Genomic DNA, 19,222 nt, shown 5'->3' on the forward strand with positions numbered 1-19,222 from the left:
TCAGTGATAACATGGGGTCATAAGGATCTCTCTTAAAGTTACCTAGAAGGGTAAGAATATAATATAAATGTTTACCTTTGATTATGTATCAAATATTTCCACTTATTGTTCATTATTATTTTTCCCAGAAAATATCAAAAGCAACAATGTTCAAAATTTCCCTGTATTTCTTAAAAAACACCAATTGTAGGGGGAAAATTATTGATTTTTAAAAAAAAAGATAACCCCATAATGTTGGTATAGAAATACTTGTCAAAGTTGTTACCACAACAAATTATAAGGGATCAGAGATTAGTATGAGAAGTTATCTAGAAATTTCCCTGTTTTTCTACTTTTACTACGTTATATTAAGTGTTTTTAATCACCATAGTATACAAATATTCCTTATAACATTTTATAATTTTTTATTGTTCAACTAATTATTTAGATGATAGTGAAAATGTCTATTGGAGGAGGCTTGCATACCTCACAGAAGGAATAAAGGAAAGGGTATTTCAGTGACTCCTCAAGTTTTTGTTTTGCACATATGCAGCCAGGCACATGGCCAGCCATGAAATGGCTGAGTGATAAAGGGTGTCCTTATTTCCCTTCCCATTTAATATTTGTAAATCTGGTAAGATTGAGCAAAAGAAATTATCATACTGGAATTTGATTTTCAAAATGCTAATAATAAAGACACAGTGTAACTCATATTATTAGATGACTATAATGGCTTGTTTCTTTTAAAATTAGTATGACATATCTGGTCTTTGATAGAGAAATAGATGACCCAATAGATTACAGAACACAAAGGACTGTGAATGTATACATCCATATGTAAACTAATGTATTGTTCAGTCATCTGTTCATTTAAGTTCTTATTGAGTATAACTATCAGACATTCATTATTGACTTTATAGATATAGTTTTGAACAAAACAAATGCTGCTTCTGTCTCATGGGTACCAAATAAAACAAATAAGTTACAGAAATAATTAAATAGCATTTAACTGTGGATAGATAGAGTTTACTAAAATGTAGACCAGTCAGTAATTTTCCCAATAGGAGTGTAGTTATAATAACAAATAGAAAAAATACAATGTTATTTGATAATGATATTTGCACATGCAACATTGCACATGGAACGAAGCAATGTTCTGACTATGGTGCTCACAAGAGAGTGGTTAGAGTTTGGGGGAGTGGTGGGTTGAAACATCCAGAAGGGACGCTTGAGTAGCTAAAGCAAATGAAAATCCTTTCTGATGGTGCCTAGAACCTGGTTGGTCATTGAACCAGGTATAGAATATTTATTGACCTAAAGGAAGGGAAAATTTTTAGCTAACTCTGAGTCTACATATATCTCTGTAGGGCCTTCAATGTAGTATGAGATAGGAAGGAAGATGGAACAGTGCTTTGAAAGGTAGAGTAAAATGAACATTATTTAGACTACAGCAGCGAGAGGGATGATGTTAGAGCAGTCTCCTAAGGAAGACATTTTCTCTTTGATACCAAAAAGTCAAGAAACACTTGGCCCCTTAATTGAAGAGAAGTGAAGACTTCCTTATTTAGGGGGTGTTTTGTTACCACAGAAGCTGAGATATCTATAAACAAGATACTCAAAGAACTATATGGCCTCATAATCATTACTCCAGGAATTTCAGACCAGCTTCAGGAAGTTAGTGCTATATCTCACAGGAGATTTTCATTGTTTTAGAAATAGATACTTAGAGAGAGAAAAGCATAGAAAACCTAAACAAGTTATGGGCACAATTGACCTTGGTTCATTATTGCCTTAAGAGAGCAGTAGGAATGTTCAGAATTCTTTCTTCTAGCATGTAAAGTGCATTAATTATAAGGTAAGCACAATTCTGGGAACTGGGATTCCAAGAGGGGCCAGTTTCTGCTGCCCTGAACCTTATGTTCCACTAGGAGAGCCAGTATTTGTTAGATAGTGTAAGTGCTAGGAAGAAAAATAAAACTTAATAAAAGGATGAAAAGTTAATGGGAGGATGCAATTTTAGGTACAATAAAAGAAGACCTCTCTGCCAAACCAGCTTTGGTAATAATTGCTGAGAAAGGCCATTTCAAGAAAAGAGAACTTCAGAGTAAAAGACACTGAGATTCCTTTAAAATGTGTGAGAAAGAGTGAACACCAAGAAGTTCCTTGGGACTGGAGGAGAGTGAAGAATGGGAAAGTGATGGAGATGAGGGCTGAGGGGTGAGCCTCAAAGACTAACATGCAAGTTCTTTGTTTTTTGTATTAAATAAAATGGAAGCCACCAGAATGTGAACTTTGAGCAAGAGTGTGAGTTGATCTCTTTTGCCTTTGCAAAAATCATTGAGCCATTACAATATAATAAGGAATATAGAGCAGGAGTGAAAATAGAAAGGAGACTGCTGAAGTTGGCATTAGGAGTGGTGTATAAGAAAATGAGTGGAAATAGGGATGCCTTCTAGGTTCTCTGCTGTCCTATGGAGCAAACAGTGGTGCTCTTTACTAAGATGAGAAAGAGTTGGGTTAAGAAGGGTATTCTCATATCCATTACACCTGTTCTGCGTCTGAAAGCAAAGCATGAAATGGGAGTTGGATAAGTGAGCCTGGGGCACAGAAAAAGGAGGTGGCCTATTTGAGGAAAATAAATTTGGGATCCATGAGGGTAGTGGAGGTACTAATGCTATGAACTGTCATGGATCATCTTGGACAAGAGCAAGAATAGAGAAGGGAAGACATGAAAGACTGAGCAGTTCAGCACTGAGAGGTTAAAAACAATTGAGTAATCCAGTAATAATGATCTGCTAGTGAAGGAAGTAGAAGAATGTTAATGAGAATGTAAGTGAAATCATGGCTCTAGGAGGGAGTTATCAGTTGTTACCAAATGCTGTTCTGGAGCTGAATAAAATGAGGACCAAGAATTGTGGATTAGGATTAGGTGAGAGAACTTCATTGGTGACAATGAGGAGCACCATGTCAATGGAGTGGGATGACAACAGACTGATGTAAGCTGTTCTTCAGATTGGAGATGAGAGAAAGAAATCACAGTCTAGACAGTTCTGTAGTAGTTTGTAAATAGCTGTGGAGACACGCTAGGATGGCTGGCTATCATGGAGGGACTTTACTAGGGGGAGAGAGCTTATTATATTTGTGCACTATTGAGAATAACCTAGTAGATCAAATAGTTTGTGAGACCCTATCTTGAAAAAACCATCACAAAAATGGACTGGCAGAGTGGCTCAAGTTGTAGTCCACTACACCTGTTTCAAGCCCCAGTACTGTAAAAAAAAGAAAGAAAGAAAGAATTTACTAGAGAGTTTAAAATAGATAATTATGGATAAGTCTTCAGAAGGAAGAATTGTAGGAGCAAAGTCTTTATTAATTATATATATTATACTGCAGGGTAACCTATATCTTGCAGTCAGTTTGAATTCCAAACTTAATTTATTATATTGATAAAATTGTTTAGAAAAGATACTTATTTAAAACTAAATAGAAATGCAAAAGCAGATGGTAATGATTTAGCATTGACAATGCAAAGCATAAAAATAAAAAGTTAAACAAAATTGGGTTCCATTGAGAACTGTAAATACAAAGACAAAAAGTAATTATATAGGATTAAAAATAAAAAGCAAATAAAAGTTAAGTGAAATTTGAATTCTATTGATAATTCTGAAATTGTACCCAAACTAATATAATAAACATCAAATATTGACTAGTGCAATACACAGAGCAATTTAACATGCAATATATACCCCAAATAATTTTTAGTAGTTTTGAAGGGCATTTTTTACATTTGAATATACATAGGTATTATGTTTTAAGAATTTGGGATAAATAAAGGGAAATACCATGATTAGTTTCAGAAAATTCAGCTAAAAAACATTGACTTACCTCCTCCATCTTGTCCATACCTGAGCTGGTCCTTTCTCCATCTGGATGAGGGATCAGGAAACTTTGATGCCCAGGAATGACAAAGTCTGATTGATCAGTGGCTTTGGAACTATTAGGGCTTGAAAATTCAAGTACAGCTGGGTGACTAATTCATATTGCCCAGTTTTCTTCCATAACTACTTTCCCTAGCATCATTTTTAGCCTATGTAAATGACATATTCTTTCTCCCCATTATCATCTTCTCCTTAGCCACCTGAAAATCACCAATTGCCCATGTGACTGTGGTGAATTAGATTATCTAGAAGGAAAGAGCCCAACTCCTGTTCCTTATACAGCCACGTTTTCTTCATGCAAAGGCAGTATCAGCAGCCAAGTCCACTGGAATTATATAAAACATGTTTATTGCATTAAAACCATTTCATGAGAATAGTGTGATATTTAAAAAATAACTTACTATAGGTTATGATCTGTTATTCCTTATTTTAAAAATTGTGTGATTACGTCCTACAGTATAAAGTTCTAGTTCCTAAAATATCTAGCTAGAGCATGTTGATTCTCCTGTTAAGAATCCAACCCAATTTGGGTGTGCAATTTCTTTAGTCACTCCTTTAAAAGAGAGCTACTTTCTTTTAGATTTAGATGTGGACATACAGCGAAGAACTCTTCAAAAGTACCCCTTATTTTCATAGCATCCATTCAGGAGTTTCAAAGGGATATGGCCAAGAGCCAATTTGAAATACTCGTATCTCATTTTCTTTCAACAGCCTTTTCACAGCAGCCTATAGGAAGAAGCCACAAGCATATTTTTAGTCTTATGCCATTTATACTTGCAAAAGGAAATATGGTTATCAAGTGAATACTGCAAAGCTTGGGGAAATTGGCCTTTACTTCTGATGCACTAAATGCACCTAAAGACTGACTGTCATGAGACTTCCCATTTCAGGTCTCACCATTTCACTAATTTTCATCTGTTGTCAGCTTTCCCACTTGTCAATGTTGATGTCTTGTTTCAGGTCATGGTTCTTGTCACAAACTCACTTCTTCCATGTACCTAATGTATGACTGTCCACTTGTAATTCACCATTCAGTAGAATCCTGTTGTCATCTGTTCATCTGACCAAAATAGTCCTGGGCAGCTAAAAATGTTTATGTGTACAGTTGTCATGGCTGAACTACCCCTCTTCCTTTGGTAAATTTATTCTCATCTACTTTTATGTATAATAACTACCAGATATAGACTAAGACTTTAATATTATATTTGCTTTTTATGAACAAGCCCTCTAGTTACTTATGTCTTTCTGTTAATGCTATTTGTTAGAAAGTGAGACTACAGTTTTGCCTTTCTTTGATTTATTATTCTTAAGTAGAGACTTTGATAAGACAGGTATTTCACTGCTACCAATGTTAAATGCTTGTTAAATGGTAAGAGAAGGGAAGTCCATATTTGTGGAAAATATAATTTCAACTAAAAGTTCTGATTGCTTTATTTTCTATAGTACATTGTTGATCTATTGTTTGTTTGAGTCTGATTTTCAACATAAAATTGAAACTTATTTGTATTTTTTCAAGTCTGGGCATGCACATGAAATTGAATAGATTCCACCAAAGAGTTGGCTTCTTACTCTTGGTTATCTGAGATGTCTACAGTCTGTTGATTCCACTGCTTCACCTTGCATAAACTGGGTTGGTTCTAAGACTCACTAATGACTACTGGTTTAGTGAGTAGATATAAGTGGTCTGTATTATTCTAAGAGAATTAGCAGGAAAGAAAAAGCAGTAGGTGAGTTCCTACAGACTAGGAGTGAGCTTGGTGTTTCCCTCACTTGCCGAGTGAAATAGCAAATACAAATAAAGAAGTGAAAAGAACACAGAAAGTAAAATATGGGTAGCTGTAGCAGTATATTCTAAGATGTAGATGTTATTAAGGAAGGGAAGATAGAGACAAATGCACTGGTTAGGTAGGTAGCTGATCCTAGAGGTTGACAGATCAGAGTTTGTATTCATTTGTTATTAAGTGATATTAAGAGCTAATGAATAAAATAGATCATTTTTATTTGCTAGAATGATTTTCTTTTGTAATAAAAGACTTAATGCACATTTAAATAAATTTCCATGCTGATTTTTAGGCATGCCTGAAAAGTTTTCTCTAATAGTTAGTACATAGACTATTACACACTGGATTTTAAGGTATAGAACATTTCATTGCCTTGTGAATAGTTTTATTTTGAAAAAAAGGCAATTATTTTTCTCTCTTAGAATAATGTTCTTTGTAAATATAATGTTCTAATTTCACATAGTCCAGGTACTGACATGTATCAAGGGAATTTTAACTTTACCTATTATATTGCAATTATTTATAGAATTATTTGGACGATATTTGGGTATCTGTACTCATTCCCTGATATATAAACACACATGCACACACATGTACACATTTAGCTATCAAATAAACACTGTACCCAATGACTTACAAGTCCAGTGGGAACAAATCAAAGAAGAAAGACTATAAGATTCAAAAGATAAACTTGGTTTTAGAATCACTGCCAACACTGTTTTAAATGGCTTTTTAGTAATTAAGAACTCTGTGGCTGTGGTTTCTGTCCCATTTCTTTCTTTTTTTCTTTTTTATTCCCTTAATAATTCTTTTTCTGTCCCAAACCATGCTATTTTCTCAGCAATTTCACTTTGTTTCTACTGTTAATAGAGACTTGATTAACTGATATTTTGCTTTGTATTGTGTTGGAAAATGCCTAATTGGTATTTCTCACTCTACTAAATAAAAGAAGACTTACCAATTTACAGAGTAATAATCACATGCTCACTTTTTGAGCCAGCCACCTTCATGTGGGCTGATATGCTGCTCTGGTCATTGGCCAATTATGTTTTTCACAATCAGGTGGCTTCACTATCTTTTTTTTGTCATTTAAAGACTAGTTCATTTATTCAACAAATGTTTTATGAGCCACTTATATGGCCAGCTCTAATTTATAATACACTGAAACAATGTTGATCACATTCTGGGTCATTTCCTGTTAGAAAGTCTTGAAATCAGTTTAGTAGCTTGCAAAAAGTAGTTTTAAGGGGGAAATAATAGCAGGGAACATAACAGAGGTGTTTAGAGTGATTAACATTCAATATATTTACAGGTGAAATACCATAGCAAAACTCTTTTCAACAATGAATATACACTTAAATAATGAAGGATAAGAATGAAAAACCAGTCTTGTTAGGGAAAGGGGGCAATATAATGGAGAGGTTAAAGGAGGGTGAATATGATCCATATACTTTATATACTTATATGAAAAAAAAACATTGAAGCCTGTCAAAATCATTTTGTGTCAGGGGAAGAGGGATGAGGGAAGTGGAGATGAACCTAAAGAAGATATATTGTAAGCATATATGGAAAGGTCACAAGAAAACACTTGTACAAGTAATGTATACTGATAAAAATGTTTTGCTTTGTTTTTTAAAAAGTGAAGAAGAGCCAGGATCCAGTGGCTCACATCTATAATAGTAAGTACGTGGGAGGCTGAGATTGGAAGTGTCATGGTTTGAGGCAAGCTCAAGCAGAAAGTTAGAAAAACCTATAGCTGGTTGCAATTGCACCTGCCTTTCATCCCAAGCTACATGGGAGGCTGAATTCAGGATGACTGCATTTCCAGACTTTCCCAGGCATGAAAATTCATGACCCCTAGAAAAAAAGCTTGATATGGTGTATGTGCCTGTCATCCCAGCAGCACATAAAAGAGAAAGAGAGAGAGAGAGAGAGAGAGAGAGAGAGTCATAATTCAGGTTATAAGTCTGGTTATTTTGGTTAGCTCCAAAATAACCAGAGCAAAAAGGTTTAGGAGCATGTCTCAAGCAATACAGCATCTGTGTAGCAAGCAGGAAGCCCGGATTTCAAACACTAGTAAGGCAAAAACAACAACAAAAAAGGGAAGTAGTGTGGAGTAAATTAAAAATGTCTGAGAACATCACCCAAAGAAGTATAATTTTATGAGACTCATTTATTAACCTCTTTACAGAAGCACATATGTGGTTTCGAGTGTGTGTGTGTGTGTGTGTGTTTACTGGATCATGCTAAAATGTATATGTCTTAATGTAGTCCCTGCCATTTGAATGAGACTTTCATACCTTGAGCTCTTCTCCTTCCCTTTTCCCTTCTTTCTTAATTTCCTTTGGAAAGTACCCACCTTGCTTCCATCTTTTCTTTACCCTCACTCCCCAGCTTCCCTCCATTTCCCTGTCTTCTTTTCTTAGTTGTCTTTCTCTTATCTCCTCACACTGTCTTCACTCTTCTACCATTTTCTGAATCTTGGTTCTTGTTTCTTTTGCATAAACTAAATCATCAATTCCAGAAGTTATATTGTTATGGAACAGAACTATATTGAAAATGACAGTTTCTGTAATGCCATCTAGTGGCAGAATTTTAGAAGAATGTGGCAGCACAACAGGAAATATAGTTATTTTTATAAAATTATCCCTGGATTTTCCCAGCTGGCTTAGAGTTATAAAAGAATGCAGTGAATTTTCCCCTTTTAAGAAAAAATCTCAAACCAGAATTTGAAGCTTAAATTATTTACTTTGTTTTTAGAGCTCTATCCTATATATTTCTGTGATGAAATGTACAGGATATATTTCTTTAGTAAAATTAAAATTATAAGTTGTGTGTATCTGTGCAGGTTTTAAAAAAATATGTATTTTTTGTTAGCTAAACCATAGAAGATATGTGCCAATTTATATGCAATTAGCAAGTTCTACTGAGAACTGAACCCACCAAACAAGGATAGCTGTGTCTTAGATGTCACAGAAAGAAAGTAAAATTAAAATGGAGAGTAATGTCTTGGGAATAATTCAGGAAGAGAGTTTGGTAAATCAAGAGCAGCCATTGGAGTGTTGGTTAGAGAAGCTCCCTTCTAACTAGCCAGGGGTTTAAGAGTTCTGTAGAATCATATTAGATCTCAAAAATTGATCCTATGGTTCATGGATTTCTCACTTTCCTGAGGATAGAAAGACCTAGAGAGGTGACCTACAGCAAGGATAAGCCCCTCTGTTGGCTAGAACTGTAGATTATATAATATACTTTTAAGTATTTATTAGTTGTACAGAGGTGTCTCATTATGTCATTTACATGTGTACTTAATTAGATTAAACCCATTTATATTGTTATACTACATTTATATTTATATTGTTATACTAATTTATATGATATGAGAATTAGGATTCTCTGAAAATTCTTCATTAAAACTTAAGCTTCATACCTTTCAAGCACTATTAGCTACTATTTCCCCAACTTTTCTATAATTCCAGTAAATACTCAATAGAGATTTATTGAGAACAGAGATCAATATACATGAGAGTGAATTCATAGAGCCTGCACTAGGTTTGGTGTTTTGTAGAAGATACTCAGGAATGCTGTGGCCAATATTGACTTTTAGTCCTAAAACTTAAACAAAAAAAAATCTTCTTTTGTGTTATGAATTGGAAAGTGCCAAGCAACATAAAAAACAGCAGGTTCCTATTACTACCCCAACAATCCAATCTGTTGCCATTCCACCAAATACGTGTCATGTCCCAGCTGTGTGCTAGGACTCTTGGTGACAACCTACCTTTGTCTATGGAGAAAGTATCTCTTGCAAAATACCTTGGTCAATGCTACTTTTTCTGGAAGGTACATCTTAAATTTTAAAGTAGTTTGCATACACACACACACACACACACACACACCCGCAGACACACACACACACACAACCCTCTTCTCATTGCCTTACTCCTCACCCAGTGCCTGGCACATAGTAAGCACAAGTGTTTGCAGAACAAATGAACAGCATCCCCAAAGCTGGTAATACTTTAGGTCAAGGCACCTTCTCTAGTTCCCTGGTGTTCTTGAATACATATTGTTTCCCAAATTTGTTTTATTTCATAGTATTCAATTTTAAAGAATAATGTTTGGTAATACATTATAGATACCTGATATGATTTAGGTTTTAATAGCTTTGGAGTTGAACCCCTGCAAGTGAGAAATATTCATATGGCTTAATGGGAAGTCTTAATGGGAAGATAGTGATGTATGAAAACTACAGTCAGTTCTTGTTTATTCTTTTCACAGGTTTTACCTGTGAAAATAAGATGCATAATCAATTTGATTGGACCCAAGCAGTTAATAGAGTCAGCTGGGTTTCATGTAAGATAGCAATGCCAATTTCACTTTCTACTCAGGATGAAAAAAATTATGCCTCCTACTCTACTGCAGTTACCTGTGTCAGCACTGTGGTTCCATAAAATCAGATAAGTGTAGACTATGAATAATCCCACTATAAATTGTAATTAAAAATTACCCTTCTGGACTGTATATCGTCTCTATTAAGTACATAGGCACTGTCTCTTTGTACATAAAGTTTTCTGAAATAAATTGACCAGTTCTCCTGTCCTTACTAGAGATCAAACTATTTTTATTTAAAAGCTGATAACAGTACAATCAGTTTTTGGTGTTTGCAGTGTGTGTTAAAAACATAAATTTCATTTAACAAACTTTAACACAAGGAAAATGATAACTTTATTTGCACCATGCAGTTAAATAGCTCTGTGAAAAGAATAAGCACTGTGTCTACCATGGTAGGCCCATGTGTTGTATCCATAAGGCAAAGGCTTGGTTTCCCTCCTCTGATCTTCAGGCTTAATGGTGTGTTAAGTAAACCCAAGCAAAAATCTCAAATATCATTGTAAGAATTGCTTCTAATCTTTCTGTGCTTAAAAGGAATTGTCTATTCCTTGATTGCATTTTTGTCTGATCTGTGGTAAATTAAAGGGCTTTCCTAATCATGTCCGGTGTGACACTTGTCAGAAGTGAATGTTTTAAATGAATCCTCTATAAACATACAGAGATTTTAAACAGAGGAAACATCCTATAGGCCTAGCTCTCAAATCCTCAAAGAACAACAACTACCAGACTGTGGAGGAAGTAGTATGTTAAAATGAAGGTAGAATAGGTGGCATTTGAGGTCAAAGTTGAAGTACTGGTCTGACAAGTATTCCAAGTGGTGCTCTCAATTTACCAAACTCTCTTCCTGAATTATTCCCAATTCATAACTCTCCATTTTGATTTCCTTCCTTTCTGTGACATTCTGAGATATTGATTTCCTTGTTTGGTGGGTTCAGCTCTCAGCAGAACTTGCTAATTGTAAATAATTTAGCACACATATGCTAAGGTTTAGATAACAAACAATACATATTTTTTTAAGATCTGCACAGATACACAGACATAAATAATGAGGTCAGAGGATGGAGAGTGCATAAAGAATGAAGAACAGTGCATTTTGCTGAAATATCAGCTGTGGGATATTCTTATGCACACATGTTATGTGATATACATGATATGAAACACGCATTGTCTGTGTGCTGTTATTACCTGTAGGAAGGTATCCGAGACTTTCCCTTTCCCAGGGGCTTTTAGTTCTTAGCTTAGATTTATTTCTTACATTCTTACAAATATGATTTTCTATCTGTAAGTAGATATAAAATAGCAAAGAAAAATAAGTGAAAGGAAGTATTCTCAATATTTTTTATAACTTGGATCTTCTAAAATGGTTTTTTGTAAATTAAAACATAGATTTTTATGCATCCTATAACAATCACAATTTGGTAACACTTCACTTTCCATAGTTTTCCTTATTAAAAGAAAAATATATCTTGTTTTGAAATGATTTTTTCATTACCAATCTATGGATGGCAAACCTCTACCCAAATTGGGAAAACCCCTTTGCATTTAGGGACACTACAGGTAAAGAAGTGGCAGCCAGCAAAGATGTCAAAATTATCATTAAAGTAAGAACTTGAATAATCACAGCAATGTCTGCCTGGAAGCAAATAGGCTTACACAGCTCTTTTGTACTTGGAGATAAATACTTTATTACAGCATCATAACTGCTTTTGAAATAATGACCATTAGTAATGAAAGTAAGGTTAAACTTTTGCCAGACTAGTTGAAGAAGACAGGAAACTGTGAAATAAATCTTATAAAGATATTTATTAAAATCATTTAGGTGATAACTAACCATTGAATGTCTACATATTCCTTTTGCTTTATATATGTTATCTTTGAGCATATATAGGCATTATTGCCTATCTTTCACAGATAAGAAAACTGAAACTCAAAAAACTTCCTCTAAAGACATAGCTTAAAAGTGATAGGTAGCACTGTCAATTAAATCTAATTTTTTAAATACTTCAAAACCATATTGTCATACTTAAACTTTATGTGTAAATGATATACCTTAATTATCTAGAGAATTTTTCAATATTAAATACCCCAACTCCATATTTCTTCAAATGAGGATACATTTAATTTAATGCCTAACCTTGTATTGCAAGATAATTTGCTTTTTTGTCAAGGTTTACCATGTATTGCATATTACATCTGTGCATATAAATTCAAATATGTGTGTATGAGTTTGAATTACATGAAGTAATTACATTAATCTCATGTATGAATTGCATAAAGTAAACATTCATATTGCAGTGTGGGATTTTGTGTTTCCTTTTCTACCACATATTGCAGCATGAAAAAACAACAGTCTCAAGCTGTAGATTAGCATTTCTAGGTGTAGGGAATTTTTGTCAAAGTGTGGTTCACTGAGCTTCAGAGGTTGCAGCTGTGTCATTTTAAGAAATATCTGTCCCCTGCTGGGGCTGTTTTGAGCAGGAAATTTGTTAGAAAGATACATGCAACACAGATGTGTTTGTTCTACCCTGCCTCACTTGATAATGGTTATTTTCCAAAAAAAAAAAAAAGAAGGGAAAACACCAAAATTGAAGACACAGCCAACATTTATTGTTGTTGTTATATTTATTTTTTCTCTGATTAATGAGTTCAATAAAATTCTGAGCAGTAGCCAGTAGGAAATAATCATTATAAGGTTACAGCTTTATAATTGTCTTAGCTTATAGCTAGGATAACTATAGCAGATGTTCAGAAATGCTTTTTTTAAATTGGGAGATAAAATTCCAAAATATATATTTTTGGTTATGGAGAATAGCTCTATAGTAAGAGCTGGCATGTTCACATTTTTATTTCAGTATCTATTTTATGTTTTGTTTCTATAGTTCTTTTATATTTGCTAAGCTTGTCAAAGAGTAAAATTAAAATACCTTCCCAGCTGACCAAAATGTGGTGGTATCATGATATGTCACAGTACATTCTACTACATTCCAGAGGTATGACTTTACTGTATCGTAATCTGTTTATCAAACAGCAAATGCCTGGTAGGTGGCAGTGCAGTGTTTAGTAGCCCTACTGTGCCCACTGGCATACTCTGCAGTAACCAAGGTAGTATAACCTCCAAGTGTGTGTTTATTATCTCAGTATCCACCTTGCAACTACTACAAATATTAACAGGTCGTTTTTTTGCTTTCTTGGCTAATAATGATCATTTTTACTGCTAACCTCCATATCAAGCCCCAGATACTTAAAAGTAAACCCACTTTCAGCAATAACTTAAACTAGTTTTGGCTTATAATTTAGTGCAGCTTGATATAAATGGAAGACTACATTTTTCCATTTACAAATCTAAATAAACCAATGACTGGTCACTATTTTTCAGTGTTGTGCTCTGAGTTTATAATTACATTAAGCATTGAGAATGATCTCATGCTTATTACAGCAGTATTGTGCCATCACAGACTATGACTCTATTTGTTAACTGTACTTACGCACTTCATGCCTTATTTCAGAAAAGATATAAGGAATATCAGTCTCATGATTGTTCAGTAAGTAATTCAACTAATCATTGTATAAATATAACTATACAACCAGTCAGTTAATTCAGAGAAGATTTGCAGGTGTGTAAGGTTCATAATGCATTGTCCATTTAGAACTTATTCAAAGTAGAACTTTGCTAGGCTTACATCTATAAATATAAATTCACACATACACATAGACCTATATATGTGGATAAGTATATATAATATACATATATATATTTACTCATATACAAATCCATTTTAGAAACAATTGTACTTCAGAACTAAAAGGAATTAGTTGACATTTATTGCAAATTTTGGAATTCTATTCCTTACAGCATTATTTAAATGAAAAAGAATCTCCATGTTTGACATTTCAACAAATGTGACAATTATATACCAATTTATTTTCTTTGATGTTCTCTGATTCATTGGTCAATAAAATTTGAAATACCAGATTCAAAATCCAAGAGTTAAAAATATTTAATCCCCACTCCTAACCTTTTGCCTTATGTAGAAATTTGCTGTATTCCTTCCATTCATTTAATTTCATTACTGTACATTCCTGACTTAACCAATATACAATATAAGCAGAACCCACAAGAAGCCCATACTCTAATGGTAAAGCAGACCAAAAATACAGCCCCCAATCAACATAGTGAGACAAGTTCTATTTTGTATGCAAGATAAGCATAGGCTCCTGGAGGTGGGCTGGAGAGAAAGAGAGAGAAGCATTAGCTCAAGATTTGAGGGAGAGGTTTGTGACTTCAGGAGAAGGATGCTTCTCACAGGAAAATATTAAGTACAGTATTCAGGTTGACATGAACAGGAAGAATCCTTTAAAAATGCAAAGCGTTGGAGATACACACACACACACACACACACACACACACACACACACACATGCATCCTGATGAACAAGGAAGTGGATTTTGTAAGTATATAAGTAAGTTGATGTGATTCAAAAGAAGAGTATTTACAAGAAATGGAATTGAGGCACAAGGCCTCAAAGCCAAGCTAAGCAGTTAGTAGTTACTGAATGCTACAGGGAGACACAGGATGTTGGAAGCAGGTGGGTCACATTAAAATTTGTGGGTAGCAAGATGAATATAGTGAAAAATAGAGGAAAAGAGACAAGTTAAGATGCCATTTCTGGAAGCTAGCAGAGAATTCCTGAGGCTATATATAGAAGCAGTGTCAAAATATATATGGTAGGACTTACTGGTTAACATGATTTCAAGTGAAAAGAAAAGATGAGTCTAGGATACTCCCAGATTCTTATTTTAGAAACTGGAACATGTTGGAGGTATTCAGTGGTTTCTATTTAGATGCTCACTCAGAAAATAATACTGAGTAGAAAAGTTAATGAGCAATAAAGGAAAGAGAAGTGAATTGAAGATTTCAAAATATATCTTAAAATACATCTATAAGAGCAGAGATTTCTAGATTTGGGGAAATTAAGGGAGGTCATGAAGTTCAGAATGTAGACCAATTAAGTTAAATACGCATGTAGACACAGAGCAATGAAATTGTCAAGCATGAATTATAAGGAACATCTCAAAAGATGATTGGCAAACAAATTTAAGAATGACTATCAGTAGCAACAAATGCTAGAAAAGCAATGTAACAGTTTCTTCTAAAGTAAAATTCAGTTAATAGTTAACAGTAAAGTTAAAAATTTTTTTCAAGTATACATTAACTTAGAATTTCCTGCTCACATGAATTTGCTGAAAGATCTACTAAAGGATATTTATTTATTTATTTATTTGGTAGCACTAAGCAAAGTTGCTAGCAAAACACTATGTTTACAACTTGAGCTACATTCTCAGTCCATTTTATTTTTGTTTCTTTTTAGGTAGAGTCTCCAGGGCTGGCTTTGGACCATGACCCTCTTACCTCTGCCTCCTGAGTATCTGGGAATATATGCTTGTACCTGGCTGCCCAGTGTTGGGATTGTAACCATGCCTAGCTTAAGGATATACCTTTGGACAAGAGAGAGAGAGAGAATGCATAATGGAAAGAATGTTTAGAACTGTTTTTAAAATTCAAACTATCTGCATAAAGATAACTTTTAAGTAACTCTTTACAGTAAAACATGAACCAAAATTCTAGACTGAAAGGATAAATGAGGAAGTTGGGAATGTTATTGGATTATTACAGCAGGCTACATCTTATGTTTGGAAAGAGAGTACAAAACCTTGAATGACTTTAACTTTAGAAAGTGTTAAATCTGGCAATATTAAATCATAGTGTGTGGTTGTGGCACATTCAGACATCAATGGTAATATAAATGGAGTCAGTCACGTTGGAGAGCAGTTGGGCAAGATATAGTCAAATTGGTGACATGACTGTGCACAGCATAGTACATACTATGAAGCAACTAGCAGCAACACTGTTAACGGTGAGTATTTAAAAACTTAATTTTCTTTCACTACAAAATAATCAATAGTTGTCCATTTAGAAACTAGAAAATTAAGCAAAATGAAATGAAAGAGAACATTAAATCTCATGTTAAATGAAATACATCAACTATCATGCCATCTTAAGTGAGAAAAATAAATTATAAAATATGATATTATTGCATACAGTTGTATTTTGGAGGGTATAGAGGGCCTTGCTACATACCCCAAGGTAGCCTCCAACTCTCAGTCCTTCTGCTTCTTCCTCTTTCTCTGATTACAGGTGTGGGCCACCACACCTGGCTTTTGTATAAAGCTTTTTAAAAAACAAAATCATGAAGGTGCTGCTCATTCATAAAGATTAATAGGAAGGCTATATCCCAGGATGCTATAAAAGAAGGGAATAATCCTGGAATTTAAAAAATCCAAAGGGACCTTCAACTCCATCACTTTGCTTTTTTAATATTTTGAAGGAGATGATTACTATAAACTATCCAGATTATTTTTAATCTTCTCAGAGAATAGTCATCATATGTGCATTTGGAATTACTTAAATAAAAATAACTTGTCAATGAAAAACTAATTTAACTGATATTTATAAAAAAGTTCATGCCACAGATCAAGGACTTGATCCTATGCTAAGTGGTTCTCTATATTTTATTCTTTTTTTTCTTTTATTCATATATGCATGCAATATTTGGGTCATTTCTTCCCCCTTTCTCCTGTCCCCTCCTTTACCCCTCCGCCCCCTTCCTCTACACTAAGGATAGTTGGATGTTGAAAAAATAATTTTCATAATTTGAATTCTCCTCTCCAGAAGGTTAAAATGAGAAAAAAATATTGAAGAATTAATTTGGCCCCTGACATTGGTTTAACTGATAGTGTACCAGGTACATAGGAAGTGTATCTACTCTTTTATTACTTGGTGAACTTGGTTGAATGGTAAAAAGACACCCAGGCTCAGCCTGGGTAAGGAAGTTAAGGAGACCCTCAGCTTGACCTCAGGAATAGCAAAAGTTTGGTGCTGATGTATCTTTGAAGTTTTGATCAAGAAAACTGAAGGGGTTATGTTCAGAATGTATATTATTATAGATGCATAATAGCCTCTTAAAAATTCTCCAAACATAAATATCACTGGTTTTTACCAATAAAATTCTGAATTCCTTTGTTACTATAGTAAAAGAAAACAACATCAAACTTTTGTGTTTGCTTCCCAACCAAGAATACAAAACTCAAGCCCCCCCCCCCACAATATGCTGGGAAGCACTTGCCTAAGAAGGCCTAGTTCTCATTCTCCCTCATAGCTCTGTTTTCCACAGGAATGCAGTCTTCTCACAGAACCAAGATGGGCTTTCATACAGAAGTTAATGTCAATCCAGGGTAAAGTCAGGAAAACAAAAAAGATGGATTGAACTGCTTTTCCTGTGCTTTTTCTCAGCATATCATAAAACATGACAATAACAGTGTTCTCAAAACTTATACACCTGGCTAATTAAAACTTTGACACAATGATGTAACATGTTTTAAACACATGAGTTTAACAGAATACACCCTAGTACTCGTAGACATAAAATGTGAGACATCTGTTTTTCACAAATCTGTTATGTAGGGCATATATTTTGTTGAGTTACAAGTTAGGATTACATATGTAGGAGGTAGAATATGAGTGAACTTCCATAGTACCAGGACTCATCTCAATGGCACTGTGTTCTCTGTCTGGGGCCCACACAGTAACTCTTGTGAAATGTTGGATGGATAGGCGTCTGTATGTGTGTGTATTGGCCAATCAAACCAGAAAGAAAATTTTTATAAAATCAAAACAATGGGATTTGAACATATGCACAAAAGAATTATATCACAGTTGAGGTGGGGGTGTAGCTCAGTTGTAGAACTCTTGTCTTGCACCTGCCAGCATCAGAGAGAGAGAGGAACCTGGGGGAGGGGACTTAAAACCTGTCAGGATGGAATTACATGGTATAGGGACAAGTGTGCCCATACCCATAAGCAAGGAAGGAAAGCGTTTGAACAGAAAGCAAAAAGTGAAAATGAAGAGGGATAACACAGGATCGTTTCTTGCTGTCAGACTGGTTTCAAACAGTAAGTGTTCCTGCTTAGCAAACGTGAGGCACTGAGTTCAAACCCCTGTGTTGCTGCAAACACAGTAGCATTTCAGTTCCCAAATGGGAAGACTTTGGTGGTCTTCAGCCATATGGTCAAGCATGGCAAGGGTCTACTGTCTTTCAGAGGACAAGTTAAATCAGTTTATATTTCAAGATTTACCTTTCATCTAGCATATTTAAATGTATTCTAAAATGAGGAAAAGAAAGTGAACTAGTAGAAGGTGATAGAGGGGAACATCAACATTGGTTCTCAGTGTGGTGCAATAGATCTGCATGCCAATTTTTCTTAACCTTTTTACTTTTGCATGTGTTTGTGTGCATGTATATGTACACATGTGTATAAATGTACATGTATGTATGTACATTTGTATGTATGCATGTATTTTATGGTGCTGCGGACTGAACTCAAGGTCTTGGGAATGTTAGGCAATACTCTACAACTGGGTTAGGTTTCAAGCCTTCCATCTTTATTTTAAACTAGAAAAGAACATTTCTCTGGTAACTCACTTACATGCCCATTAGCTGTGCATAGAAGGACTAATACAGAAGCAAAAGTAAGCTCAACATTCTCTGCTCCTCCTTAAATATTTTTTATAGCTAACACACCTTAGACCAGGGCCATGAGTAATGCTATTTAAAATTATTATAATAACTCTTAATTTGTGTCTTAAGGATTTAATTTTATACACTCAGCAAGCCAAAAACCAGAGACAGCAAAAGGACTGACTACATGAAATGAGGAAAGTGAATAAAAAGGACTATGATTAATGCTAAACTGTCCTTCTCTGTGCATTATAGATGATAATTGGTTGGTGATCTCAATATTCCTCATATATCTCGGGACAAATTCACTTTATTATTAGTTGTTGTAGGTCTTCTCTGCCTGAAGTGGATTCGGTTTTGAATAAATCAATTGGAGCTGGTTGACTTGGGTTTGGAGTTAACAAGTGGGAAATTGTGGCATCTTGATACCCAGTGCTCTTCAGCCATTCAGGAGAGTTAGAGGAGGACACAATTCATGGTGGAAAAGCCTGCTTGTTCATGGAATTTTTATGAGCTTTCTTTAAGTCACAAATGCCTTTTGGGTTCTAAGACAAATTT

The sequence above is a fragment of the Castor canadensis genome, chromosome 13 (assembly GCF_047511655.1).
Source record: "Castor canadensis chromosome 13, mCasCan1.hap1v2, whole genome shotgun sequence".
NCBI lineage: Eukaryota > Metazoa > Chordata > Mammalia > Rodentia > Castoridae > Castor > Castor canadensis.